This window comes from Hemitrygon akajei, unplaced genomic scaffold (assembly GCF_048418815.1).
Source record: "Hemitrygon akajei unplaced genomic scaffold, sHemAka1.3 Scf000040, whole genome shotgun sequence".
In the NCBI taxonomy this organism is placed as follows: domain Eukaryota; kingdom Metazoa; phylum Chordata; class Chondrichthyes; order Myliobatiformes; family Dasyatidae; genus Hemitrygon; species Hemitrygon akajei.
The window spans coordinates 965,091-983,760 of record NW_027331926.1 but is presented as its reverse complement, the minus strand read 5'-3'; positions in this window follow the sequence as shown (position 1 = coordinate 983,760).

Below are 18,670 nucleotides of genomic sequence, written 5' to 3'. Positions count from 1 at the left end.
CGACAGACCCACCTGTCCGCACCACTAACGAATATCCTATCACCACAGCGTGACTCTCACACTTCCGCGTCCCCACCTCCAACCCCATACACACAGACACCACTCAAAACCCACTGCTATTCTCAGTCACAGAGGCAAAATAACTGCTTGAGAGACGACCACTGTGACTGAACACTGCTAGTGGATATTGCCGCCCGCCCCCAAACTTCCAAATGTTGAGGCAGATGGCCACGGGGGGATCTCTGCTCTGGCCCCTTCAGCCGTTTCTCATTCCAGACTGTTACGCAGTCTCTTTTACCCTGAGCCCTGGGTGTAACTCCCTCTCTGTATGTCTTGTCCATCACCACTTCAGCCTCCCGAATGATCTGTAGCTCATCCAGTTCCAGCTCCATCTCCGTAACGCGAACGGTCAGAAGTTGCAGCTAAACGTAGCTATGATAGCAGACGTCGTCAGGGTGACTGGAGTTCTCTATGCCGTCTCAGATCCCGCAAGAGGAGCATTCAACTATCCTGCCTGGCTTCTCTGTTATCCCATATGATCAGATATAAAGAAGATAAGGAAAAAAAAACACTTCGCCAAGTGTGTTTCTTTTCTTTGTCTACCTTGACTGGCAACTCCCTGAGCTGACGCCTCGGCCAGCAGAAACCTGAAGATCACCTGTTTGATGGCTACTGCATTTGCCCCTGCTTTCCTCTTGATGATCAATAACAAACGCCGCCTGGTCACTGGCCAACGCTGTTTTCACTGTAAGGATCACCTGTCGCTTTTTCTACCCGTGCTGAGTGATGTCCTCTCCTCCTAAATCACCCGACGTCCAGAGATCCCACTCGTCAGAACACATTTTTTTCTGAAAATTATTATTTTGGAATTACCGAAAGCAACGCCATTTTCAAACTACCTATGCAATTATATTTTTATATCTGTTTATATCATCATTATTGTTTGTTTTATTTAGTTTTTATTTCCTTCATGTAACTTCATTTCTAGACTTGTTGTATTTCAGTGTCTAACTGCATGCCAATAATTTTCTCAAATGTGTGTCCATTTACAGAAACGGCACATATCCGTGGACAGCGGACTGCTGGGATTATTGGACACACTTTCAATCTGCTTTTGTATCGCTTCTCTGTCGGTCTGCAAATAAAGGGTTAACTGCAGCTGTCATACCTTAGAACCTAATTACAGAAGTGTCCGTGGAGATTGTCGACGTCACAGAGGAGGTGTGGCTGCTGGTTGCCTGGTCTATTAATATGTTCGTTATCCCTCACGACGACAGTTTCAGTGAGAGCCGCCAGCTTGCGCTATCAGAGACAAGCGACAGTAGACAGAGAGAAGACAGAGTCTGGATCGGGAACAGGAGTCTGGACTATCCCGGCAATGGATCATAATCTTCAAAGTACATCGCGCAATGCTGCGGCAATTGCGAAAAATGTTTTCTGGTCGAATCAATATATCATTAATGTGCTGGTGTGGGACTATGGAATCGCTGTGGCGATTGTGTCATTCCAAGACGTTTACTACCCTGTACTCGCCATTGTAGCTCTTCCTGGTAAGTGTCTCGTCTCTTTCTCATGATGTTGTTGAAAAATATATGTCAGCTTCTCTTCCATCCCCGTCCTCCAACGGCTAACCTATTGCAAGTCAGGTCTTTCCAACCGGTATCGCTTCAGCAAACATGGTCTGAGTGTATGTGACACGGTACCCCATGCAAGGTATATTGAGCAAGTAAGGAGGCATGCTGTCCAAAGGGACTTTGCTTTGTGGCTCCAGAACACGCTTCCCATTGAAGGCAAAGAGTGGATGTAGACGTGTCATATTCTGCATGAGGTCGGTGACCAGTAATGTGCTTCAGTGTTCATTGTATAACCTTACTCTTCCGGATTTTTATAAAAAGGCCTGGATGAAGAAGTGGAGGGATGGGTTAGTAAATTTGCTGGTGACACAACGGTTGGAGCTATTGTGGATAGTGTGGAAGGCTGTCAGAGATTACAGCGAGTCATTGATAAGATGCAATACTGGGAGAGAAATGGCAGATAGAGTTCATCGCAGATTAGTCCAAAGTGGCTCAATCTGGTAGATCAAAAATGATGTCCGAATATAGTATTAGTGGTAAGACTCTTGGCAGTGTGGGGGATCAGAGAGTTCTTGGGGTCCGATTCCATAGGGCGCTTAAAGCAGCTGCGCAGGTTGATTTTGTGATTGAGAAGGCATATGGCCACCATTAATAGTTGAATTGAATTTAGGAGCCGAGAGGTAATGTTGCAGCAATTAGGACAATCACCTGACCCTACGTGGAGTACTCTGCTCAGTTCTGGTCACCTCACTACAGGAAGGATATGGAAACCATAGTGAAGGTGCAGAAGAGATTAGCAAAGATGATGAACGGATGGATTGTGGAACATGCCTTATAAAAACAGGTTGAGTGAACACGGCGTATTCTCCTCGAAGCGACGAAGGATGAGAGGTGACCTGATAGAGGTGTATCAGATGATGAGAGGTATTAATCGTGTGGATAGTCAGAGGTTTTCTTCAAGTGCTGAAATGGTTGACATAAAAGGACACAAGTTTAACGTGCTGGGATGCAGGTACAGAGGAGTAGTCATGGGGAATTATTTTATGCAGAGAGTCGTGAGTGTGTTGAATGTTCTGCTGGCAACAGAGGTACTTGGAGGGTAGGAAAATAGAGGTCTGTGGGTAAGCCTAGTCATTACTAAGGTTGGGACATGTTCGGCACAACTTTGTGGGCGAAGAGCCTGCATTGTGCTGTTGGTTTTCTATGTTTCCAGATCAGCCATCATCACTTTCATTGCCAGATCTTGCCGGTCTGAACAGATGGACTATTCCTGCTCCTATTGCTAATGATCATTCCACTCCACAATCTGCCCCTTTCCAACCAATCTCAATCTCCAATCTCTCTCCCACTAGACAATCTCCAATCTATATCTCGCACACCATTTTGAGTTTCCAATCCGTCTGTCTCTCAAAAGACAAATTCTAACTGGCAGATGGAGTTTAACTCAGATAGGTGTGAGGCAGATGGTGTTTAATACAGGTAAATGTGAAGTGGTCCATATTGGTAGGTCAATTTTGACGGCAGAATATAGTTTTAATGGTAAGACTCTTGGCAGTGTGGAGGATCAGAGGGATCTTGGGGTCCGAGTCCATAGGACGCTCAAAGCAGCTGTGCAGGTTGACTCTGTGGTTAAGGAGGCGTACGGTGCATTAGCCTTCATCAATCGTGGGATTGAGTTTAGGTGCCGGGAGGTAATGATGCAGCTATATGGGACCTTGGTCAGACCACACCTGGAATACTGTGCTCAGTTCTGGTCGACTCACTACAGGAAGGATGTGGAAAACATAGAAAGTGTGCAAAGGAGATTTACAAGGATGTTGCCTGGATTGGGGAACATGCCTTATGAAATCAGGTTCAGTGAACACGGCCTATTCTCCTCGAAGCAAAGAAGGATGAGAGGTGACCTGATAGAGGTGTATCAGATGATGCGAGTTATTTATCGTGGGGATAGTCAGAGTTTTTCTCCAAGTTTTGAAAAGGTTGCCATAAGAGGACACAGGTTTAACGCGCTGGGATGCAGATACAGAGGAGATGTCATGGGGAATTCGTTTATGCAGAGAGTCGTGAGTGTGTTGAATGTTCTGCTGGCAACAGAGGTACTTGGAGGGTAGGAAAATAGAGGTCTGTGGGTAAGCCTAGTCATTACTAAGGTTGGGACATGTTCGGCACAACTTTGTGGGCGAAGAGCCTGCATTGTGCTGTTGGTTTTCTATGTTTCTAGATCAGCCATCATCACTTTCATTGCCAGATCATGCCGGTCTGAACAGATGGACTATTCCTGCTCCTATTGCTAATGATCATGCCACTCCCCAATCTGCCCCTTTCCAACCAATCTCAATCTCCAATCTCTCTCCCACTAGACAATCTCCAATCTATATCTCGCACACCATTTTGAGTTTCCAATCCGTCTGTCTCTCAAAAGACAAATTCTAACTGGCAGATGGAGTTTAACTCAGATAGGTGTGAGGCAGATGGAGTTTAACTCAGGTAAATGTGAGGTGGTCCATATTGGTAGGTCAATTTTGACGGCAGAATATAGTATTAATGGTAAGACTCTTGGCAGTGTGGAGGATCAGAGGGATCTTGGGGTCCGAGTCCATAGGACGCTCAAAGCAGCTGTGCAGGTTGACTCTGTGGTTAAGGAGGCGTACGGTGCATTGGCCTTCATCAATCGTGGGATTGAGTTTAGGAGCCGGGAGGTAATGTTGCAGCTATATGGGACCTTGGTCAGACCACACCTGGAATATTGTGCTCAGTTCTGGTCGACTCACTACAGGAAGGATGTGGAAACCATAGAAAGTGTGCAGAGGAGATTTACAAGGATGCTGCCTGGATTGGGGAACATGCGTTATGAAATCAGGTTAAGTGAACACGGTCTATTCTCCTCGAAGCAAAGAAAGATGAGAGGTGACCTGATAGAGGTGTATCAGATGATGCGAGTTATTGATCGTGTGGATAGTCAGAGTTTTTCTCCAAGTTTTGAAAAGGTTGCCATAAGAGGACACAGGTTTAACGCGCTGGGATGCAGATACAGAGGAGATGTCATGGGGAATTCGTTTATGCAGAGAGTCGTGAGTGTGTTGAATGTTTTGCTGGCAACAGTGGTGGAGGCGAATACGAGAGCGTCTTTTAAGGGACTTTTGAAGAGGTACTTGGAGGGTAGGAAAATAGCCTAGTCATTCCTAAGGTTGCGACATGTTCGACACAACTTTGTGGGCCGAAGGTCCTGGATTGTGCTGTTGGTTTTCTATGTTTCTATGTTTCAAGATCAGCCATGATCACATTTGTTGCCAAATCATGGCAATCCGAACATATGGACTACTCCTGCTCCTATTGCTAATGTTCTTATGTTCTCATTCTCTGTCGTGTTTACCGTTGAGCGGACTTGAATTTATATCACCGTAACACATGGCATCAATTTATTATTCTCTTAACACCTCCCGGTCTAACTCCTTCTTCTGACGTCAAAGATCAGAATATATTCCAGGTATTCACTAATATCCCTGATTAGTCCTCAGGGTACGGCAGCTGAATTCAGCCATTCGAACACCGAGCCTTCTCCATCATAGCTGATTTATCATCCCCCTGAACCACATTCTGGCGACCACTCCCCGTATCGATTGATACCCCGACGAATCAAGAGCCTATCACTCTCCGCTGCAAACAAACTGGCAACCATAGCTGTCTGTGGCGATACATTCCACACATTTAGCAGCCTTCGTGCAAAGAAATTGCTCCCCTTCTCTGTTCCAACGAGATTGTCTTACTTTTGGGAAAACTTGTTCTCAGAAGATACCAATCCACGTCCGCAATATCTCGGACATTCAAAATTCGATAGGTTTCACTGAGAATTCCCTTCATATTCGGAACATCAGCAGGTAAATTATACTCACTACCGAATTAGTAATAGCTCCCATATTCATCTCTGTTCTCGGAAGTGTTGTCGGTTAAACTAATAGTTTATAGGGAATGTTTTCATCAAAATATGTGTTAATGACCTTTATTTCTCTCCGCACAGTGAACGTGGTGACATTAGTCATCCTGTCGCGGGGAAAGTGCGGTCTCTCCAAAGGCGTCACAAGATACCTGGTTGCCATGGTAGCAGCGGATCAGTTGGTCGTTCTCTTCGATCTGATTTTGAGCAAGATTCCGATGACTCTCATTCCAGAAGAGGTTTTCATCTGGTCGCGTCGTGTTCCTGTTTGTAATATCCACGCCGTCGTGATCTACGCCGCCACGGACTGTTCTGTCTGGTTCACCGTCACTTTCACCTTTGATCGATTTGTCGCCATTTGTTTTCAGAAGCTGAAACAAAAATACTGCACCGGGAGAGCGGCGGCTCTGGTTCTGGGGACAGTGACTCTGCTGAGCTGCATAAAAAACATTTTTTGGTACTTTTTTCTCAATGGGACATATTCGATATTAGGAACTTCCGTGGTGTGTTATAGCAGTCAACGTTTATTTTCCCCACCTAAGCTCGCAACATTTCTGATGATTCATTTCGTCTTCACCCCAATATTACCCTTTATTCTGATTCTGCTGATCAACAGTTTAACCGTCAGTCAGGTCTTAGTGGCCAGCCGAGCCCGGAGGAGACTCCGTGGTATGCGCGATGGCGAGACGCCCGTCGACCCGGAGATGAGGAACCGCAGGCAATCGCTTCTGTTACTGCTGGTGATGTCGGGGAATTTCATCCTGCTATGGGCGCTGCTGACGGTGTCTTCCGTATGGGAGAGTCTCAGTGTTTCCGTTCCCTTAATTCCCCCGAAATCTCTTCGGCAGCTGGGCTACATGCTGCAAACGCTGAGCTGCTGCACCAACACCGCACTTTATGCCGTGGTCCAGGCGAGGTTCAGGGCTCAGCTGAAGGAGACTGTGACATTTCCCTTCCGTCTAATGACAAATTTCACTCGGCGTTGTCAGGAGAGCATTAATCCTCAGTGACGCCCCAAAATATCCTATTCCGCCAGTGGCATGTGCAGTTCCATTGGCGCTGTGGACGTCCCTGTATATCTCCCGCCCTCCAACCCTTTATGCACCAACAGGATTTGAGAGTATCCCCTTTCTGCTTCCACTCTGCATCTTCCAGTTCACTTTGTTCACGAGTTCCCTGAAATGTCCCCCTCAGTACCACCAAGTGGGTTGTTGTAACCTTATTTGCATGCGAAGCTTTGCCATCACCATCGCAATACGACCGTTGTGCCCTGCTTGTGTTCCCTGCGAATCCCAGCCTGAGTATGCCCGATGTAGCTCCATCTCTTTCCTCTGTCGATGACTATTGGTTCGAAGAGCCCCTGCCTTTGAACCGTTCAGGAAGAATGGTTACAGTGGACAGACTGCAAGTCTCCTCTTATGGAACGGAGTTCTTTTGAGTTCTGTATGCCACCTCGAGAATAATTTACTTACTTGCACTCGTAAAACGACTCATCCAATCGTCCGTCCCTAGCAACAATTCCCATCAGAAAGCCTCTGGAATTAAAAAAAAAATTCTTGGCCACTTTGTGTTGCGGTGGTCCTATCTGTCGAATTGGATTGAGTACATTCGGTATGTGGGGAAGCTGATTGCTGAGGAAACGGCACATGATGTCTATTTATTCATTGATTCCCTCGTAACTTGTCCTTTCTCCTTCTCTGGTAGATTATAAGCCGTTCGACTCATTTCCTGCCGCTGTCGTAAAGCGTGACCACCTGTGTGTTCTCGTCGTACTCCTGATTCCTTCCACAGAGCAGAGAGCTATGTATTGATAGGTCAATCGGTCATTGGCAATTGTCTCATTAGCCGGATCGCTTGGACCGTGAAGCATTGCGCCAGCCAAAGCCGAACGTTGGAATTAAACTGGAAGTAATTATTTTGAAAATGACCCGTTCCGGTAGGCTGAGACATGGGACTGAGTGGCATTTTATGACATGCGTTCAAATAGAATACAGAGGACAGTGGTGGAGGGTAGCCATTCTGCATGTGATAACTGTTGGAAATGTTCTGGCATTTGAATTGTATGAAAATGGGCTTGACTCATAAATGCTCTTGCAAACGACACAAATGTGATAGAATTATCGACGTTGAGGGAGCCTGCTAAAAGCCCAGTTGGAAATGCAGCCGAAAAAAATGACAACTCTGTCACAGTAATTCGACAGTTCAGTCTCGAACGATAGAGAAATTCTACCATAGTTAATATTTTTAGGAATATGGAGAAAATGGAGAGAACAAAAGACGGTTTATGATGAGGTATTGTAAGAATGATTGGCTTGATTAAAACATTTGCTCTTGGACAGGTAATTCGGTAACTCTACTGTTCGATTAATTAATCTGTAAAAATAGAAATTAAAAAAAAAAACACGTAGATTTGTATGCCGCCAGCCGGAGGAAGATTGTGATGCAGAGATTTTTTGTTATAACCCAGGAATCGCATTTTAATCACAACACGTTTAGAACAGTCCATAATTAATGACCGGCAGTAAGTCCTTCCCTGGGTTGCCGAGACAGGCTTGTGGCTTTGAGGAAAATGGAAGGATATGCTCATTTTACAGCTGAAATGATTAGTGAGCAGTTATCGAGGCATAGAAAATCTACAACACAATAGAGGAACTTCGGACTACAATGCTGTTCTGAGCATCGACTTTCTTTATAAATTATCTCGCTACCGATTGGCCTCTTCTTTTTAAGTTCCATATGCTTATCCAGGAGTCTCTTAAAAGACCCTATCGTACCCGCCTTCACCACCGTCACCGGCAGCCCATTCAACGAACTCGCCAATCTTCGCGTGTAAAACGTAACCAGACATCTCCTCTGTGCCGACCTCCAGCAGCTTAAATCAGTACCCTCTCGTGACAGCCATTTCAACCCCGGGATAAAACATCTGGCTATCCAGATGATCAATGCCTCTCATCATCTTATACAGCTCTATAAGGTCACCGCTAATCCTCCGTCGCTCCAAGGAGAACAGGCCTATTCTGGTATGGCACACTCCCCAATCCAGGCAGCATATTTGTAAATCTCTTCTACACATTTTCTATAATTTCCGCATCTTTTCCCTAGAGGGGCGACCAGAAATGAGCTAGATTCTGCATTAATATTTCACCTACCAAAATGAACCACTCCACATTTAAATGGGTTGAAATCTATCTGCCACTTTTCTGCCCAGTTCTGACAGCCCTCCACACTATCCACAACACCTCCAAACATTGTGTCATCACCAAATTTACTAACGCATCCCTCCACTTCACCATCCAGGACATTTATAAAAATCACGAAGAGTGAGAGTCCCATAACAGACGCTGAGGCACAACACTGGTCACCAACAAGCGTGCAGAATTTGGCCCGTCTACAACGACTATTTGCTTTCTGCTGGGAAACCAGCTCTGGATACACAAAGCAGTGTCCCCTTGGATCACAAGCCTCCTTACTTTCTCAATGACGCTTGCATAGTGCACCTTTTTAAAAGCCTTGCTGAAATCCATATATACTATATGTACTTCTCTTCCTTCACCTACGTGTATAGTCACATCCTCCAAACATTCAATCAGACTCGTAAGGCATGACCTGCCCTTGACAAAGTCATGCTGACAATTCCTAATCATACTGTACCTCTCTAAATGTCCATAAGTCCTGCCTCGCAGGATCTTCTCCATCAACGTACCAACCACAAACTGAAGACTCAATTGTCTATAATTTCCTGGGCTATCTCTACTCCCTTTCCTGAATAAAGGAACAGCATTTGCAAACCGTTTTTTAGTTGGCTGCAAGTCATCACGACAAACACCCAGATCATTTTCCATAGTGAATACTGAATTATTCAGTTCGTACCACGACTATTTCTTCTGGCTCCATACACACTTTCCCACTGTCACACGTGATAGGTCCTATTCTTTTACGGCTTATCCGCTTGCTCTTCACATGCTTGCAGAGTGCCTTGGGGTTTTCCTTCATCCTGCCCACCAAAGTCCTCACGTGGCCCCATGTGGCTCTCCTAATAAAGTTCCTTCTTGTGAGACGTATAATCATCTAGATCTCTAACATCACCGAGCTCATTCAAACACTTGTAAAGCTTTCTTTTCTACTTAAATAGATTTATTACGGCTTTTGTATATCAGAATACCTGTACCCTACCGTAACTTCCCTGTCTCTTTGGAATGTACCTATGCAGAACTCCAGACAAATTGACCATGAATTTTTTCCACATTTCTTCCGAACATTGTCTTGAGAACATCTGTTCCCAATTTAAGCTTACAATTTCCTCCCAGATAGCCTCACTTTTCCAGTCACTACAATTTAACGCTTTCCTCTCTTGTCTGTTTCTATCTCTCTTCAATGCTATTTTAAAGGAGATGGATTATGATCACTATATCCAAGCTGCTCTACCACTGAGAGATCTTACACCCGACACCCTGGTTTATTTCCCAATACCATCTCCAGTACCGTCTCCCCACTTGTAGACTTACCTACATATTTTGTCACGAAACGTTCATAAACACACCTAACAAACTCCACAGCATCTGAAGCCTTCCTCTCGGGAGGTGTCAATCGATATTCAACAGAGGCTGGATGGGAGATGCCAGAGAGTACTGGTGGATAACTGTTTGTCCGACTGGAGGCCGGTGACTAGTGCAGTGCCTCAGGGATCTGTACTGGGACCAATTTTGTTTGCCATATCAATTAATGATCTGGATGATTGGGTGGTCATTTGGATTAGTAAGTATGCAGATGATGCGAAGATAGGTGGCGTTGTAGATAATGAGGTAGGGTTTCAAAGCTTGCAGAGAGAGTTAGGCCAGTTAGAAGAGTGGGCTGAAAGATGACAGATGGATTTTAATGCTGATAAGAGTGAGGTGCTACATTTTGGTAGAAATAGTCCAAATAGGACAGACATGGTAATTAGTAGGGCATTGAAGAATGCGGTAGAACAGAGTGATCTAGGAATAATGGTGCATAGTTTCCTGAAGGTGGAATCTCATGTGGAGAGGTTAGTGCAGAAAGCTTTGGTATGCTGGCCTTTATAAATCAGATCATTGAGAAGAGGACAAGGGATGTAATGTTAAAATTGTACAGGGAATTGGTAAGGCCAAATTTGGAGTATTGTGTACAGTTCTGGTCACCGAATTATCAGAAAGATGTCAACAATATAGAGAGAGTACAGAGTTGAGGGAGGATTGATAGAGGTATTTAAAATCATGCGGGGGATAGACGGAGTTGACATCGATATGCTTTTTCCACTGACAGTTGTGGAATTTCAAACAACAGAACATGAGTTGAGAGTTACAGTGCAAAAGAATAGGGGTAACACGAGGGAGGATTTCATTACACTGTTACGTACCCCGTAACTGGGTTTACAGACCTGCAGAAATAGAAGAATCTGTTGCAGTTTGGTGGTACCGAAAACTAAAGGTGTTTACTAGTAAACTAAACAATACAATATCAAAAATGCAAATATACATATAAAACAGGTTAGGAATAATAAACATCGAAAAGTAGTATAATAAAAGTATAATAATCGACAATAATAAACAAGCTGTATCAATGTCTCGGGGTAAATGAATTGTCATAAGAGAATATAGTGTTCAGTTCAGTTCATGTGTGCTGAGGTAGTTATGGTTGTGTTGCAATCGTTGGAGAGAGAGAGAGAGCGAACAAGAGATTGAGCAGCTGCAGCCGGCAAACCTTCTGTTGTATTCTGATTCCGTTGTACCGTTGTGGTCACTTGGGTATGACCCTCCGTTCTCGGCCAGACCGTTCTTCTGTGGCGGACTCGTCACTCTGGCATGAGTGGACACACACACACGTCCCCACCGGCCCTGCCAACACACTGTAAGCTTTGTTGACCGATCTCCTGATTTGGTCCTCGAAGCCCCCACCTTCCTGTGGGTGCACAACACTCGGTCTGTGTCCACTCGTGTGTCTGAGGGGTGTCTCCCCACACCTGGTTTTTATCCCCACTGATGGGGTTCAGCCATCCATCAACTCAAAATGATCATGTCTATCAAATCAGGCCACTCCTGCTGTCTCCTTAGGAATGTTAACGAGCAAAGTTACGTCCTTGCGGCGAAAGGTAACAAATCCAGGAAAAAAATCATAATAATACATAAAACAAATTTCTCTCTTTCTCTCTCTCTCTCTTATCTGTAGCAGATGTCCCTGCCTCTGTGCTTCATCTCTCTCTCTCTCTCAGTAGCATCATAGGTCAGAGTTCTCAGGGGGGGGGGGTGGGGATGGTGAAATGGTTAACTCATCGCCCCATTTCCATCAGGTCTGTTCAGCACTCATAACACCCCCATCCATCAAGGAATTTTCACCAGGGTGAAAATTAACCAGTAAAGCACACTACAAAATCTAATATTATACAGAAGTGGTCTTCAACTACAAGGATAATACAGATATACTTTCAAATTAACACCTGGATAAACAATCTGCAATTACATTGTCACTCCCCTTTAAATGTTGCATTTTAATATCGAATTCTTGTAACAACAGACTCCAACTTAATAACCGTCTATTTTTATCCATCATGCTAGCCAAAAATACCAAGGGATTGTGTTCTTAGCTTAGGTGCACATTACAAAGTGTGAACCAATGCATGTCTGATTATAATGTAGCACATTACAGAAGTTTGTGCAAATGCTAATCTCTTTTTTACTTTTAAACTTAACATTCAGGCAATATACTATGATATTGTCTTTATCTTTCACATGCTTCGTCAAAAAAGTCAAATTCCCGCAAAACCAGATCCTGTTATTCAAAGTGGCATTTGGTCAACCCGTGCCTCTTGTCCACTTAACTGTCATGTGGTTAGCTGACTGACCAGTCAGGATTAGGCCTTCACAGACACTTTTCACAGGAGCTACTTTATCACTAATGTTTTCCAAACTAAGCCCATTTGCTGAACTTCCACACCACTCATTAATTTTAAGCAGGTCATTAATTTTATCTTCAGGATCTTCAATTCTATTAGCTTCCAGTTTAACATCTGCAGGTGATCCCTCTTGATCAAAACAATACTTCAAATTCTGTCTCCCCAAATCACATCCTTGAACAACATCACTAAATTGTTTATCCTTAAATTCCAAAACAAACTGTAATTGACTCGCAGCCACCTTGTTAAAAAGCCATTGCTTCTTCAGCATGGTCACTGCTTCTAAAACCAATCCAGGCTTTAAATTTTCTTTCTTCAAAAGTCTAGGGACAATACTTTTCCCTTTTCCTTCAATGATATTCATCTCACCAGCTTTCATCTCATCACTATTTTTAACAAACCTTCTAACACAAGTGACTGCGAATCCTCACTTTCCACTGGTGCCAAGGTTAGCCCTTTCTTCACTGAACCAAGTCCATCTGACCCAAAATGTTTGCATTCTTTTTCAACTAAGTCAGACCCCTCAGACTTGTCCTGAGCTTCGACACTAGGTTCAGTACCTGGTGCATCCACATCCTTCACATCCTGAACACAAGCAAACGGGACATCTGCCTCTCCTAGGCTTTGAATACCAGTCCCCTTTTCAAAATCTAAATTCCCCTGATCCTCCCAGTTACTCTCTGGGCAACTCCTCTTCGGAGTAAACTCAACCTTGCGGGTTAAGACAACCTCGTCTGCTAACCCAGCAGAGCCCCTCAAGGTAGCGGCATCCTTTTCATCTCGGACTGCCTTATATCATCGAGAACACACGCAACTTCTTCAACTACAACTAGATCTTTCAAGCTACATAAATCACCAGTGTCCAACCCTGGACCTTCTAACTGCCACATCTGTTTCTCACCTTGGCTTTGTGCCTCCATAACCTCCTTCCTCACTCCAAAATGTCCACCTAGGGGTATCATATGGGCAAGATTCAAAATTCCGTGCCTTGACAACACTAAATCTGCTTCGTCTCCCTTACTTTCCTTAGCTCCACTAACCTCCCTTTTACCATCCTCTAAACCCTCCTGGTACAGGATCGGTAAAAACGTCTCTGCTAGATCAACATTGGAGTAATTTAAACTGGTTCCTGTCTCAGCCGCCTTTCTAGACATGCTTCGAGTTATTGCGCATGCGGGATAAATCTTGGAATCTATGGGTGGGTCCACAGCACTTACAAGCTTGTTTGTCAGCTTCACTGCTGATTACACATCCCCAGTATCTCTCCAGAACCGCAATGGAAATGGGGTTTCTCCCTCCTTCACAGATACCATCCATTCCGAAATAAACCCCTCACGCCCCTCTTGGGCTCTATCTAACCTTGCCTTCCTCATCTGTCTGTTGACCGGCTCAATGAAACCAGTCGGATTTGCCGTCTTTCCCTTTCCTGTTTCCTGCTTCGGGGCCAAGCACTGAGATGATATGTGGCCAGATATCCCACAATCAATACACGTAAAGCTGGGAACCTTCTTGCCAGCCTTCCTTTTCTCCTCCTTGCCTTTTCCCTTAGTCCCCGGCTTCTCAGATTTAGCCGGCGGGCTCTCTCTACCGTCCCTAATGCCTCTCTGGTAGCTCTTATTTGGGGGAAATTTTGTCTTGTGGGTTAAGGCATACTCGTCTGCTAACTTGGCGGTCGCAGAAAGAGTCTCTGTCTCCTTCTCGTCCAAGTACGTCTTCATACCTTCAGGGATACAACCTTTGAACTGCTCAACCAGAATGAGCTGTAGCAGTTTGGCATAATCTCCAATGACCCCTTTTGAGGCGCACCAACGCTCACAATACATTTGCATCTCACGGGCAAACTCTAAATACGTGTGGTTTCACGGCTTTCTCAAATTCCGGAACTTCTGCAGGTATGCTTCTGGCACCAACTCGTAACTCCTCAATACAGCCCTTTTTACTTCATCATAAACTTCAGACTCATCCATAGACAATGCCGAATAGGCTTGCTGAGCCTTCCCCCTAAGTGCACTCAGTACCAGAACAGCCCATTTCCCCTTAGCTCAGTTCTGATTCAAAGCCACTTTCTCAAAATGGAGGAAGTACCTATCGACATCCATCTCTTCGAATGGGAGTACCTGCTTAATCTCTTGACCAATCTTGAACCCCTTGTTTGAGTCTACTGCCTGGCTTCCTCCCTGCAATGCCTTTAACTTCTCTTTTTCAGATCAAACCGCCTCTCTTCCCGTTCCTTCTCGGCCTCCAGCTGCAGCTTCCTTACTCGAAGCTCGTGCTCCCTCTTCACCCACTTCTTATCCTCATGCCTTTCCTCTCTCTGCCTTTCAGCCTCTTCCTTCTCCCTTTCTCTCTCTGCCTCCAGCTGCCTTATCCGGAGTTCATGTTCCCTCTTCTTTTCCTCCTCAGCCAACCTTAATTTTTCCATCTGTAACTGAAGCTCTCTCTCGGTTGGTTTCCACTCAGGGAACAGTTCCAATGCCCCTGACGGGTACACACATTGCGATACATAATACACAGCTATTGCTCTCTGTATTTCCAACTTTCTCATCGCCGGTCTCACCGCCGAGAGATTCAATCATTTCGCAACACACAATTCCACCTTTCTGGCATCCTCTAATGCCCCCGTAGTTGGTTCCTTTAAAAATTTGTCAATATCCATCTCTGCTGCTTTCCCATCTGGTTATGCACACAACCAGATCAGGTAAGGGTCTTCTCTCCCGATTCACCGGCCCCCCAATTTGGTAATCAAATCCAGAGACGAGGCCCCAATTAATTACGTACACCGTAACTAGGTTTACAGACCAGTAGAAATAGAAGAATCCGTTGGAGTCTGGTGGTACTGAAAAATAAGGGTGTTTATTAGTAAACTACACAATACAGTATCAAAAATGCAAATAGACATACAATTAGCAATAATAAACTTAGAAGTGTAGGAATTATCAATAATAATAAACAAGCTATATCAATGTCTCGGGGTAAATGAATTGTCATAGAAGAATATAGTGTTCAGTTCAGTTCATGTGTGCTGAGGTAGTTGTGATTGTGTTACAATCGTTGGAGAGAGAGAGAACAAGAGATTGAGCAGCTGCAGCCAGCAAACCTTCTGTTGTTTTCTGATTCCGTCGTAACGTTGTGGTCACTCGGTTATGACCCCTCCGTTCTCGGCCAGACCGTTCTTCTGTGATGGAATCGTAAAATCTGGCATGAGTGGGCACACACACAAGTCCCCACCGGCCCTGCCGTCAAACTCTGAGCTTTATTGACCGATCTCCTGATTCGGTCCTCGAAGCCCCCACCTTCCTGTGGGTGCACAACACTCGGTCAGTGTCCACTGGTGCTTCTGAGGAGTGCCTCCCCATACCTGTCTTTTATCCCCACCGACGGGGTATCAGCCATCCATCAACTCAGAATGACCATGTCCATCAAATCAGGCCACTCCTGCTGTCTCCTTAGGAATGTTAACGAGCAAAGTAACGTCCTTGCGGCGAAAGGTAAACAATCCAGGAAAAAGCCATAATACATAAATCAAATGTTTCTCTCTTTCTCTTATCTGTAGCAGATGTCCCTGCCTCTGTGCCTCATCTCTCTCTCTCTCAGTAGCAGCATAGTTCATTGTTCTCAAGGTGGGGGGATGGTGAAATGGTTAACTCTTCGCCCCATTTCCATCAGGTCTGTCCAGCACTCATAACATTATTAGTTAAGGCACTGAGTTCAAAGGTCAAGAGGATGTGTTGCAGCTTTACAGAAACCTCGCCAGACAGCTTTTTGAGAACTACAGAGAGTTCTGGTCGCCCCACTACAGGAAGAAATTGGAAGAGGGAAAAGGGTTCAGAAGAGGTTCACCAGTCAGCATGCTGTTAGTTGTGTCCCTGTAGAAAGTTGTTAGGATTTGGCGGCCCATACAAAACTTCCGCATCCTTCTGAGAATCAGAGAGGTCTTGGGGTCCGAGTCCAGAGGACTCTCAAAGGTGCTGTGCAGGTTAACTCTGTGCTTAAGAAGGCCTTCACCAATCGTGGGATTGAGTTTAACAGCCAAGAGGTAATGTTGCAGCTATATAGGACCCTGGTCAGACCCCACTCGGAGGTCTGTGCTCAGTTCTGGTCGCCTCACTACAGGAAGGGCATGGAAACCATAGTAAGGTTGCAGAAGGGATGAACAAGGATGTTACCTGGATTGGAGAGCATGCCTTATGAGAATAGGTTGAGTGAACTCGGCTTTTACTCCTTGGTGCGACGTATTTGGGAGGTGACCTGATCGAGGAGTATAACATGATGAGAGTTATTGATTGCATGGCTAGTCGGATGTTTTCTTTTCCCAGAGCTAGATTGTGTAATACAATGACGGCACAGTTTTAAAGTGTTTGCAAGTAGGTACAGAGGAGATGTCAGGAGATGTCCTCACTCTCCCGACCTATGTCGGTGGTGCCAACATATACCGAGACATCTGGCTCCTCACCCAGAGTGTCGTGGGCCCGACCCGAGACATCCCTGACCATGGATCCTGGGAATAACATACCGTCCGGGAGTCTCTTCAGTTCCACGGAATCTCGTGTCTACTCCGCGGACTATGGGAAATTGCTGCAGAAGATTCTTAGCGATAGGATGGGTGAGCATTTGGAAACCCGTGGCCAAATCAGGGAGAGCCGACATGGCTTTGAACATGGCAGGTCGTGCCTTACCAGCTTGATTTGAGTTTTTTGCCAAGGTGACGAGAGAGATTGGTGAGGGCAGGACAGTGAATAGTGTCTACCTGGATTTTAGAGAGACGTTTGACCAAGTCCCTCATGGGACGCTAATCCAGAATATTAATATGCATGGGATCCGCGATGATATGGCTGTTTGGATTCAGAACTGGCTTGTGCGGAGAAGACAGAGGGGAGTGGTTGAAGGGACTTATTCGAGCTGGAGGGCTGTAATCAGTGATGTTCCACTGGGAGCTGCGGTGGGGCCTCTGCTGTCTGTGATGCATATAAACGTCCCGGATGTAAATATAGATGGGTGGGGCATTAAATTTCTGTATCGTCCCGAGATGGATGGAATTGTTGATGGTGTAGAAAACTGGAAAGTAATAATGCGCGATGCGGATCAGTTGCAGTTATGGGCAGAGAAATTGCAGATGGTGCTTATTCCAGAGAAAAAAAAACGTGAGGTGTTTTACTTTGGTATGGCAAATGAAAATATAATGTCACCCTAACAAATGTCTTTTAACAGGGAGATCCTGGGGTACAAGTTCATAGATCCTTAAAGGTGACTGTGCATGTCTATATGATGGTGAAGAAGCATTATGGAATGCCTGTTTTTATTTGTCAAGGCACTGTCTTCAGACATCAGGAGGTGATTTATAGACATCTCGTTAGTTGCTTCTTGAGAATTGCAGAGAGTTATGGTCGCCCCACTACAGGAAGAAATCTGAAGAGTGGAAAGGGTTCTGAGGACATTCACCAGGAAGCTGAGAGCTTTAGAAGGCATGTGCTATCACGAGAAGCTGGAGAAACCTGGTTGTTTTCGCAGGAGCAGCGGAGGCCGAGGGGAGATCTGATAGAACATAAGAGCACACGATATAGGAGCAGAAATAGCCCATTTGGGCCATCGAATCTGCTCCGCCATTTAGGCATGGGCTCATCCAATTCTTCCAGTCATCCCCACTCCTCTGCCTTCTCCCATTACCATTTGATACCTTCCTAATCAAGGACCTATCTATCTCTGCCTTAAATGCATTCAATGAGTTGGCCTCCAGAGCCGCTCGTGCCAAGAAATTCTACAGATTTTACCGCCTTCTGATTAAAGTAATTTCTCCGCCTCTCAGTTCTAAAAGGATGTCCTTCAAGCCTTGTATTGTATTTTGTACCAACTTATTTTGATTTATAATCAGTATCCTTATGAATGCTGTATTTGTGTGTGTGAAATTTAATAAAAGTATTGGAAAGGGAATCAAGGATGCCAGGGATGCCCTGTCTGGTATGATGGGAGAGGCAAATACATTTGAGCCTTTTAAGGGACGTTTCGACGGACGTGCGAATGTGAGTAAGAAGGAGGGACTTGAACATGAAATATGGCAAGAACATTCATTTTTCAGTGTTTTTGATTTGCTTTTTAGCGGGCGAGTCTCAGTATTGTGGGCCGAAGTGCCTGTTCCTGTGCTATACGTTCCTGTATAAAGTGGTAAATTACGTTGTGAAAATCGGAAACCGTTAGTTTTTCCGAAAAAATACAGATGCAACACACGCAGATGAATTCTGTAGTTGTAAGTATTCG